The sequence below is a fragment of the Arvicanthis niloticus genome, chromosome 6, assembly GCF_011762505.2.
Source record: "Arvicanthis niloticus isolate mArvNil1 chromosome 6, mArvNil1.pat.X, whole genome shotgun sequence".
NCBI lineage: Eukaryota > Metazoa > Chordata > Mammalia > Rodentia > Muridae > Arvicanthis > Arvicanthis niloticus.
In genome coordinates, this window is record NC_047663.1 from 11,317,369 (window position 1) to 11,329,794 (window position 12,426).

At 38.7% G+C, this 12,426-nt stretch overlaps 1 long non-coding RNA gene across 15 annotated transcripts in view; it reads left to right on the forward strand.

The window, feature by feature from the left end:
* Window positions 1-12,426, forward strand: part of LOC143442623 (uncharacterized) — a 60,495-nt gene that overhangs the window by 460 nt on the left and 47,609 nt on the right. For all 15 annotated transcript variants that reach the window (XR_013110949.1, XR_013110940.1, XR_013110944.1 and 12 more), the window contains exons 2-3: window positions 5,179-5,331; window positions 5,907-6,169. This is a non-coding gene — a long non-coding RNA (uncharacterized LOC143442623). The remainder of the gene's footprint in view (window positions 1-5,178; window positions 5,332-5,906; window positions 6,170-12,426) is intronic.

Genomic DNA, 12,426 nt, shown 5'->3' on the forward strand with positions numbered 1-12,426 from the left:
CCTCCTACTTCTCTTTTTCTGCTTTCTTGCCCATCATGGGAGAAACTGTCCTTTTTGAAGTTGCCTGTGAATTCTTCCTGAAGCTGCTTAGATGCCCTCTGTGTATCAGAGTTAAGTGTCCTTTCTCCGAGTCCCTCACACTCGCTAACTTGCTCATAAGATCAGCTCTCCTTAATTGCCTTTGCATCATAGCTTCCTGCCGGCAATATCTAGTGCATGTCATGACAGAACAATGGGGATTTAACAGACTCCCAGTTGTTAGCACTTTTGATTTAAATGCATTTGAATTCAAATTGTATACTAATAGGATAGATTTGATAAATTACATAACTTATCCCTTGGTTTGGAAGAGTACAATATAACCATTATTACAGAGTCGGGGGGGGGGGGAGGATGAAGCTAAGTTATTTTAGGCATTGATTCCAGACGAATGAAAGCGCATGGCAATTTCCCATGACATTACCTGGCTATGACTGTCTGATACTTTCCCCCAAACAATAAAAATTACAATAATACTGATATTCTATTCACAACTTAACTTCTCAGTAAGACAAGAGACAACGTAATCAAATATCAAGTTAAAAGGCTGACTGGATTTGACTTTCAAAACAGAAACACTATAGAACAATAGATGGTTTTCAGCTGAAAGATATTACAGATGTCAACTCTTATGTATTTGACATGAAGGGATTTTATCTTGAGTGAACAAAAATAGAGATTCTGACTCCTGAAGTTGTTACATCACCAAAAGGTCAACTAAGGGTCGCCACTAACGGAATGATCTGTAAGGAAGATTATATCCTCTGTAGACATCTTTCACTGCTTCTAAAACTTTGGTTATATATTTTTCTCTAAATTTTATTCTGTGTGATATGTATGCAGGGGGTTGTGGTGTACACATATGCCATAGCCCAAGTGTAGCTGTCAGAGGACACCTTGCAGGAATCAGTTATTTCCTTCCAGGATGTAGTTTCAGGGATGGAACTCAGGTCAGAAGGCTCAGTAGCAAGTGCCTTTATGGACTGTTCCATCTTTCTCTCATATGTGTTACCTTACAGTCACCTGTCCTGCTGAGGTTATGCAGAAAGAAATGAAGTTCATTTTCATCTTAACTAGAAAAAAAACATATCTGGGCAATACAATCAACATCTGTTTCTTTTAAACAGACTTTTATGATACAAGACTTTTAAACTTGAGTTATTTGAAACTTAAATTTTAAGCTTTAAGATTTTTGTTGTTGCTTGGTGGTTTGTTATTTTTCCTCCAGGGTTTGCCTAGAAGAAAATGAACAAACTTACATAATTTCTGAACTAACCAAAGATGACTAGTTTAGCTATTAACAGTAGGTAACAATGTATTTCTTTACAACATACATAAGCACATGTGTAGCATTTTAAATGATAATGGTCCTATAAGCTCGTATATTTGAATGCTTGGTTCCCAGTTGGTGAAATTATGGTGAAAGGATTAGGGGATGTGGCCTTGTTGGTGAGGAGATGAAAGCCCATGCCATTTACAATTAGATCTCTTTCTCTGCTTGGTGTTTGTGGATCAGAAGTAAGCTCTCGGCTACTGCTCCAACACCATGTCTGCCTGCCTATTGCAATACTTCCTGCTATGATAGACAAGCTATAGGCTCTTCTAGCCTCAAGAACAGTAAGCCCCAAATTGAATGACTTTTTTCATAAGTGGCCTTGGACTTGGTGCCTCTTCGCAACAATGAGAAAGTAACTATGACAATATTTGAACATGGGCATGCACAAATTCATACAAATATTTATTTGCACACGCATGCATGTGTAGATGTTTGTGCATACAGTGCTATGATTTCTACACACTTATTTCCCTATCTTCATGTCTTCAAACACATTTATCTACACACACACACACACACACACACACACACACACACACACATATATATATATATATATATATATATATATATATACACTTTGCTATACCTTGCAGACCTGTATACCTGCCTGTAGTCATTATATATCAATTTTGTAAGAGTAGTAAAAATTTGGAACCAAATCTATGGCTCATGTTTATCAATATCAAGAGTATAGTTTCCAGTGTTATGAGTTATTATTACTCTTGAGTGTTTTTCTCAGTTTTGTGCCCTTAGCATCCATGACTTTGCCTAAGTTTGCCGTTTTATTCTTTTGTGGAATGTGATAGAGAAAGAATAAAGACCAGCTGTTAGTATCAACTTTAGCACACACAGTTAGGTTGTGCTTAGCTCTTGAAAACCTTGTCATATCACCTCATGGGTAGCTACAGGTAGCTAAGGATATGTCGCACATTCAATAACATAAAGTTTGGGGTTTCTGGTTTCCGAAAGTTCTTCCATCTGCCACCTACCCTGTTAGTAGAACGTTCTCCTTTGTTCCTTCAAATTGATCATAACCCGTGATACTGAAGTATGAGAAAGGTTACTTGTGGAGGCACTATTTTAAAACAGTTTGTTTTGGAGAAATTCTGTGCTTAATACAGAGTATGATATATTTGAGTACCTATTCGGGATATATTTGTGGTTCACTTTGATTCAAGCAATGCAGATTGAATGCCCTACCTCTCTCCAGAGGAGCTTGGAAGACACCTACCCAACATCAAGCTTCTATATACTCTCCCTGAAACTGCCTGAAAAAAAGAACAAGGCCTAGGCTGGATTCTTACCATGGAGGTCACATCAATCCATTTAATTAGTATCCTTCTATTAACAAGACAAATCTGTATTCAGTTTCAAGGAACCTAGGAAGTTCCAGAAAATTCTTTCCTCTTTCCTCCCTATCAAGGTGTACGTCTACCTTAAAGAAGAGGGACAAGAAGAACTCAGGTCTTTTCTTCTCCACATAATTTTCTTTTTTCTTCTATGGCTTAGTAAAAAAGGGAGGTAGTATTAATCATTTTGTTTTATTCTTAATATGGGAGTCTGTGCCCTACGTACAAAAAAAAGTCCATGTAGCTTAATTGGAATCTGACTGATCTCCTTATGCAATCTTCAAAAAATAAAATAAAATAAAATAAAAAAATCCTCAATCCAATAAACATATCCACTAACTCACTAAATGTTCACCAGAACATTGTAGATTGCCATTTCCAAGATAAGTGATCCCCACTCAAGGTCTTTTAAGTCCGTTCCAGGTCTATTTAAAATTCTGTAACCATATCCTAATATCCTGCCTGCTTCTAAACTAGGCCTTTAGCTCGTAGCTATAGACAAAAAATAATTTCTGTCAAGAGCGTGCCATGTTCAGACATGCTTGCAAGAAAGATGAGGGTTCATGGATCCAGTGTGAAATTTTTGCTGCTGATGTCTATGTATGCCTTTATTGTGGGTACACGCAGTGGGAGAAATTGGACCCCAGAATATCAGGGCCAGTGAGATCTGCCTGTACATTAGAAGACAGTGCTTAAACGAGGCTCTATAAAGATTGTCAAGAAATATGATAACTGATGGGGGATTCTCTCTCCACTGTGATCACTCCATAGTAGTTACTCATTGTTTACCATTGTCTATAAAACATAGCTTTGTTGGAATGAGAAGATGGATCAAATGTAAAACGGTTTATGAAACAAGCAGGAGAATCTGAGCTTGGAGCTTCTGTACTGAATTAGTGTTGGGAAGGCAGAGCAGGCTCATGTACACACACACACACACACACACACACACACACACACACACGTGAAGCAATGTAGTAAAGGGTTAAAAATACCCAGAATTAGCTTCTCCAAACACATTGTACACATGCATGCATCCTTACACTGAACACATCATTGCTTCACTGAATTGTAACTGTTTAGATGGAGACTGGAGTGCTTGTGAAACGGGAGATGTTGTCATTTGAGTGAATTTGGAAGCTATTTAAAATCTTTTGCTCTAGGTGCACCCTTTATTGGCTGGGTACCCAAAGTTAAAGACAATGCAGATGCTTCTTCACAAAAGAAGAATATTCCTATTAAGGAACATTCAGAAAGCACAGCCTGAGCCTTAGGCATGCTGAAAGTGGGAAGACAGCCCTGGAGCTGGCTTATTTAATGGAGAGAGAGATGGCTCCATTTATTGCCACTGAGGGAGCTTGAGGACCAGGCATATCCTTTATTCAAGGATCAGCTTAAGAGCTGCCTCGTTCTTCTGTCCTTCAATTTCTTCTTCTTATGTAAGAGAAAGCCTAAAGCTAAAGAGCTGATTTAGGACAGAGAGAGAGAGAGAGAGAGAGAGAGAGAGAGAGAGAGAGAGACAGAGACAGAGACAGAGACACAGAGAGAGACAGAGAGAGAGAGACAGAGATGAAGGCAGAGACATATGGAAAAAGATAGAGACAGACAGACAGAGACAGAAACAGAGGGAAAAAAAGTACATACAACATAAAATGTTTCCTATGGAGCTAGCAATTTCTCCTTCCTTCCAGTTTCCAAACCTGGCACCCTTCAGATACCAGCGTATCACATCGTGTTCAAAGCTGTGCAGGTGCCGTAGCTGTCTCATACTCTGTCTGATTACAGCAGGTGGAACATGCTAGGAAGAAAAGGCATGGACAAATGCCTACGATCTGGGGCACAGGGCTCCATTTACTTTGTATGATTGTCTAACCTGTGCTTCATTTCCAACCCCTGCTTCAATTCCCAAGGTAGCCAGAAGCATTCACATTTGGAAACATATAAATAAAACTAAAAGGCAGCAGAATAGGTCAAAATGGTATGTTTTATATATGGTCTAATGTGTGTGTGTGTGTGTGCACGCACACACACACACACACACACATGATCTAATGTGTTCATCTTTAATAATGACACAAAATTTGTACATCTTTAAGAGATGTCAATGTCTTATTTGTTGGCTACTGAATGGCATCTTTATCCTGGAGCCCTCCCTTCCCCAGAGTTTGGCTGCCTCCTGAAATCTCAGAGCACATCTTGTTCCTTCTATAATATCTTTTTAATAAAAGTGAATCAGTTTAATTGAATTTTGAAAATACTGTTAACAATAAAAATCACTGGGATTGCGCTATACCAAACCTAGCAATTGCTTTGAGCAGATATCTGTAAACTGTAGTCGTGACTGAACTCAGCCACATTCTGTGCTTGTGGGACTCATGAGCAGAGCTCGGTGTTTTAGTTTTGTTTTAGGTTTGTTTCTGTTTCATTTGGACAAAGTCTTCTGCATTTCAGGCTAGCCTTGAACTTGCTATGCAACTAAATATGGCCTTGAAATTTTCATCCTCCTATCGCTACCTCCCAAGAGTGCTGGAATTACAGGCTACAATAATACCAAGTTTGTTTTATATCATGTGAATACCAAACCCAGGGCCTCCTGCATGCCAGGTAAGCACTCTACCATTGAGCTGTACTCCCAATGTAGTTTTCATATTTTAAGTAATTTTGCTAATGAGATTATTATTGCTTACAATGTGGATATTGTATAAAATTCAGACCTAGCATTATCAAAATGTAGTTTATTGAAATAAAATTTAATTATTCTCTTAGTCCCCATGGCTGTCTCTGTCATGTAAACAAAGTTAAATACTTGAAACACAGACTCTGTGAGCCACAAAGTGCAGAATATATACAGGTGCTATACTAGTTAAGTATTTTAAGAAACAAACACGTAGTAGATATACCAATGATAATGTAAGGAGAAAATAGAGGAAAAGAAAGAGGTGTTAAGGGATTGTATTCTGTGCAAACTGGAGACTCAGGAATGCCAATACAACTGCAAAAGACAGAATAGTTCTAAGTGTTTGCTCCAACTCACAATAACCATGGGAGCTGAAGGGAACAGTCAGTGTCTAGATCACCAAGCTGGTAAATGATACTGATACAGAAAGACATATAAGCATGCATTGTCAGGCTGAACAAAAAGCTTATTTATAGTTCTCTCTACCCTCTACCCTATGTAGGTACCCACTCATGAGACGGCATCACACCCATCGACACCAGAGATTGGGGGAATCATTCTTTTACCCTCATCTAGAAATTTAAATGGCAGTCTTCTCTCACCAACCCATCCAGCCAGCTCTCTGAGTATCACTTTGCTCAACCATAATGGCATGCAAAATTAATAAGTACACTTGTTCTTTACATATCATGTTTGGAAGCCACAGATTCATGATGTCACTTCTGCTTAAGCACTCATGTCTCATATCTCTGAAAAACAAGGAAGGTAAGAACCAGAGTGATTCATGTAATGGGAACACAGCTTCGTCTCTGGGAATCCCTCATATCCCTCCCTCACTGTCTCTGGACAAAAGCTGAATTCTGCATTCAGAAGTGATTTCTGCCTAAGGAGTTTGAGGGAGTCAGGGGGCACTAGTGATCATCTGCTGTTAGCTTGGTATGAAATAAAGAGAAGGTGCAAAACCACAATGTCGTTGCTCTGAAAATTCAAGAAGCACCTTCCCATCTCAAGCAGTAGGGGTCTGCTTCTTCTTTCCATTTCCCTGACAAAGACTATACTGCTTAACACCTGGTACTAACTCAGCCTGCAGTGACTTGAATAATGTCCACTCTGTAGAAATAAGTTTCCTGTATTACTTTATGCTGGGATGTCTCTATACACGCATTTTCTTGTCTCATGCTATATAACCATCATAATTTAGCTACTAAGATGACTTACATTTATAATGTCAGTTTCCATGGATCAGGAATTTGGGTGTAGCATAGCTGGGTACTCTTCTTCTGGATACTACAAGGTACCAGTCATCGTGATGGCTGTGAGCCAGACAGATGGCACAGTTGTTGAAGTGCTCGCTGTGTAAGTATGAGAACCTAAGATGGATTCTCAGAACCAGTGTAAAAAGTTCAGCTTTGTGGTATGTTCATGTAATCCTGATGCTGGAGAAGGAGAAACATGAGGATTCCTGGAGCTGGAACTGGATGGTCACCCAGCTTCACAGACTAAGAGAACTACAAGTCTCATTAACAGGCCCATGAATGCATCTTAAAACACAAGATCGACAACTCCTAAAGAGTAATCTCAGAGATTCACATCTCACTCTCCCTCCATATTTGCACATATATGCACCTCCACGCACCTGAATACCTGCTCATACACACATGTGCAAGTGCACACACATAACTAAAACTTAAATTGCTGTCCAGGGCTCCTATTTAATCTTAAATCTCAGTGGAGAAGAATAAGCTCCCACGCATGCGTCGGCCATTAAGTTCACTTCTCTGTGGCAGGCAGGTGGACTGTCAACCTCAGTTTCTCCCCCAGACTATTGACCAAAGGATACACTTGCTTCTGTGCCATGCAAAGCTCTCCACAGGGCAGGTTACAACAGGCAGCCTGTTTTATCAAAGCTAGACACAGATACTGTCTTACAGTAAGACAAGGTATAATCTCACACACTGTAATCATGGGCGTACTATCTCATCCTTCTCATTTATTCTTCAGGTTAAAAGCAAATCACAGGTTCCACCCACCATCACAGGGTGGGGGGTGGGGGAGTATGCAAGGGGTTCAAGTACCAACGTTAGGAAAAAAAATCAAAGCTGTCTTAGAAACTACCAACTTACACAGAAATTCCTTCTTTTCAGTTTAACCAGAGATTTCCTCCTGCACAGGTAAAAAAAAAAAAAAAAAAAAAAAAAAAAAAAATGTGCACACTAATGGAAAAAAATTCCAAAATGATAAATTTTTATTTCTCCTATAATAAAAATCTATCTTCACTAATTGTCAATAATTAGAGATAAATGACTTCTTATACTATCAGTTTCCCTGCTGCCCCCTACTTGCCCTCTAGTAGCGTTATCTCTTTGTTTGTTTAATCACACCTAAAATATCCATCAATCGAAGCATCAGCACACTGACCAATGAGCACTTACTTCATAGCCCAGTCCCTCACTGCATTCTGCTCTTCCTGCCAGCAGAGATTGCAACCTGAATACCTCATCCAGGCCTGGCATGAAATGTGCTTTATGGATGCTAAAATAAATGAACTAATAAATGGAATTTGACTCTTCACATGCTTTCCATTGGTCATCCAGTTCTTACAACAATGCATTGCGATGTAGTCATTTCTATATGCGTTTATTTTTGTGGACATCATGCAAAACCCATACATGTTTAGTACTTAAAAATTAGAGTGGAAAGATTGCCCAACTATAAAACCAATGCTTTTGATTTAAAGTCTTCATTCTCCCTCTTACAGTCATATCATTTATATTCTGAGTTTTTTACTTTGTCTTTGAAGTGCTGACCAAACTAACCCTTGTTCCAAGGCTATATATGTCAACTATGTGTGCCGTCTATAGCTTATAATAGAAAGAGTAGAAAAGGTTCTCTGGTCTAAGATGGGGGAGAGGTAGGTAGCATTTATGGTCAGTATTTAGGATTTTGTTTGGTTGTTGTTGTTTTATTGTTGTTTTTAACTTAGAATGTTCTCAACTGAACTGAAAATAAATATAGCCTCTGGAGAGCAAGAAATGGTATTTTAAAAAAATAACTAGGGCAGAGAGTGTTTGGGGGAACTTGTATACTATACTGTGCCATAAATGTTTTTGCTAAGATTATAGATCTGTCTGTTTCTTTTCAAAGTGCATCGGGACCAGGGAAGAGGAATGGGTTTTTAATGTGGAAATTTCATGAGCACATTTCAGCTTCTTCCTTTTCTTCCTTGGCTTCGCCACCTCTCATCTTATGTTTAGCTAAGATTGATTTATGGGTGCTTTGCAGACCTACCTGATGTGTTATGGGACTGTTTAGCATATTCAGATACAGCCTCCATGTCAGACCTACTTTAGTTCCCTTTTCTCTGCTTTGCTGAATGATATTTTTTCTTTTGGTCTGGCATAAAGCCTGATATTTCTCTTCCACTTCTTTAAAATTGAGAGAGAGAGAGAGAGAGAGAGAGAGAGAGAGAGAGAGAGAGAGAGAGAGAGAGAGATAGATTTTTCCCTGGGGTGCAAAACAAGTAGGTTCTGAAAAACTCAGATAAGATTAACTGATAGAAATTGCTACTTCAGGTGAAATGAATGGGAAGATTTTGAAGTTTAGGTTTTTCTCCCCCCAGCAAAACAAATTTCAGTACGAGGGAACAAAAGAGAACAAAGCTTAAATGTCTACAGAAGCAAATACTTTTCTGTTTTGAATATACGAAGAGGCTGGGGAGGGAGGCATTAAAAGATTTTACATAGAAGTCACTGTGTGCAGAACCCCAGATCTGGACCCTTATATTATGAAGAGATTTATTATTTGCGTTTGCATCTAGTGACCAGGGCTAGCCATGGATGCTTGGGTAAGTGGCTTAGCATATTCACAATGAGCTCTAACTCAATACAAGAGAGTTTGTTTTGGGTTCTTCAGAATCATACTTTCCCCTGGTCCATCTGGAAGGAGCAGGTCTCCTGCACTCCGCTTCCTGGATATGATCCAACGCACACATCTTTGCCAGCTATCTCTACGTGATCTCTGTGTGTCCGTCTCTATTTCAATAGTACAAGCATGGTGAGTCGGGTGAGCCGTAATGAATGTGAAAATAAAATTTAAAGTCACAGAGTCACACAGATGAACGCAACACCAACAGGAAGATGTGAGGACTGATATGTATCTGCCCACTCACCCACAAGTTCATATAGTAAAGTTTCCAAATTCAGTGCCTATGGAGGTGACTTGATTTGGAAATAGGGTTTTCAAACTGAGGACTTAAGGATTGAATTAGGTCAGTGAGGTGGCACTAATTCAATGCAACTGTTGTTCTTAGAACTGACTGCATGAACACAGGGTAAATAAAAAATGGAAGAAGAAGGAGGAGGAGGAGGAAGAGGAGGAGGAGGAGGAGGAGGAGGAGGAGGATAAGAGAAGAAGGAGAAGGAGAAGGAGAAGGAGAAGGAGAAGGAGAAGGAGAAGGAGAAGGAGAAGGAGAAGGAGAAGGAGAAGGAGAAGAAAACCAAGAGACAATCAGGGAGAGGATTCAGTGAGACTGGTGACCATCTGCAAGAAAAAAGCAGAAGCAGGTTGGCTCAGAAGAAACTATCCCCACTTACATTCTGATCGCTAATCTCTAGTTCAGAGTTATGAAAGAAAAGAAGTATATATTGAAGGTATCTACTGTGAAATTGTTGGCTATGGCACCAGTAGAAACCAAGGTGAGATGTTAGACTTTAATAGAAGTGGTCCTCTTCAAGAAAAGTACCTCCTTATAGAACTGAAGCTTCCCCATGCTGGGGCATATGGCTTCATTTTTTTCCTGTGGATGATGTTTATTTGTTATGATGACTTTATGAATGATATGGTTTTCTTTAGGTTTCGTCTGATTGCCCTGTAATGAAACATGTACACTCAATCCTTTGTTGGCATAAGAAAGCTTGCTCAGAAGTTCTACACAGGGGAACATTCTTTGAAGAGATCATCTTTCTAAGGGTCATTCAGGTGTCAAAGAATTATCTTCATCCCTTTATGTAGAAACTTGGAAAAATTACCTAAAACCACTTTTTAAAAAAGCATTAAATTGGAATTTGGTAGGACACAGACGATTTCTTAAAATAGAGAAAGGTCTGAACACTTGAAATCTGACCTCAGGAATGGCATTGGAGATATTTGTTTTTCATTTTCAGCTATAAACACAGAAGGAACATATCTCAGAGACATGAAAATTAAATTTGAATCTCAGATATAAGTCTGATGACTTGAAAGTGTGCTCATATCCCATGTCTCTACACTGACTCCAACCATCCAGACAGTGGCTTTTGGATAGCAAGCAACACATGCCTTTCACACAGAAGTGGTCAGGAATATAGATCACATTAACACTACCATTATGGTGATACCTTCAATTAACAAGCAAGATATTTCATGAGATTTAGTTCATTTGTACTTAATCAAAACTCTTTATTGGAGTATTAATAAAAATATTAGGAAACTTCATTAGTCTGTTTTATTGAAACGTATGAAGTGGTATGCATAATTTGTATTTTATTACATCTATGGCTTAGGATATTAGAATTCAATTTTAAACTCTGCATAAAATGGTAGAACATTATGGAAAATTATGAGATAGTTAAGGCTCATTCTGACCTGGAGTTGTACCTCAAAGAAGCAATTTGATTTATGAAAATTAGCAAGTACTGTACAGACATTTCATAGTCAGAGGCATTTGAGGGGATTACTCTATGTGTTTAGCTCTGTAATAGAAGTCATAAAGCTCTACAAAGTTAATACTTGAGGAAGATAATTTATGGGGAGTATGTATAAAAAGAGGCGATAAGGAGACATCATTGTAAGACCCCATATAACTCAGGGCTGACATAGTCCAGTCATTAGAATTCTTAACACTTTAGTTACTGCCTAAAGCTTTCCCAAAAGTTCAAATCATTATGAAAAGTTATCCAAAATCCTAACATAAGGAATAAAAGGTCACATACTCAAATGAGAAGGGGCGGCTTGGTGACACTTGCTTATAATCCCAGAACATAAGAAGCAACCAGGAGTTCAAAGCCAACCTCAGTTACTTGAACAGTTCATGGTCAGGTAGGGCTACATGAGACCCTATCTGAAAATACTGAAAGATAAGCCAAAGCAAGTTAAAGAGAGCAACACCAGCCAGCTTCCATATAAGATATGCTTGTATTTTATATATTCTTTATTGCTTATGGTAGAGATTCTGTAAAGCTAAATACTAATTTGCAAAGGTCAGTAAGATGTATTATTTCTTTTCATTCCTTTTTTAAAGTTTTGAGTATACAGGTGTGGTGTGTGGAGGGAAGGGAGGCATGCCTGTATCATACACACCACAAGTTGGGAGATAAGAGGACAGCTTTGGGAACTTTCCTTCCCCCAGTATGTCTCAGGGATAGAACTCGGGTCTTCAGTTTTGGCCAAAGGCTTCTTTTTACAACGAACCATCTTGCCAGTCAAAGGTGCAGTGTTTTTTAGAAAACAGCTTCAAATGCTCCTATATTCCTCCCCTTGTATTTCCTGCATGTGCATCTAATTTTTAACTATCAGTTCACTCTTTCTTTTACACTAAGTGCACTTATCAGTCTCTCCTAGATTCATGTCTATGCAGTGTTTTCCTCATTGATGAGTTAAGCAGTTACAGAGCAATATTCCCATATGTTTGCATGAGCCATGTTAATGACCTTGAAGAATATGCTTCCTAATACCATTTTTTTTCAGAACTGTCTCTACCAGTAAGTAAAATTGCTTTGTTTCTGATGGAGTTAGTAAATTTAAACCAAATTGGCCACTGTTAGAAAACTAGAGGCTACCTACTGAAATAATACGGTGGATACCTTTTGCAATTCTGATAAAAATTCTGATTTTCCCTTCTAGTAACACAACCTTGATTTTCCTATAGAGAAGCTCACTCTGTTTTCAGTTTGTTCTCTCTGAAACCTACTTGAGGTCTGAGATATGAGCTCTTGGTTGTTCTCTCTTTTCTGTCTGTGGCCTGCTGACACAATTCCCCACCAGGA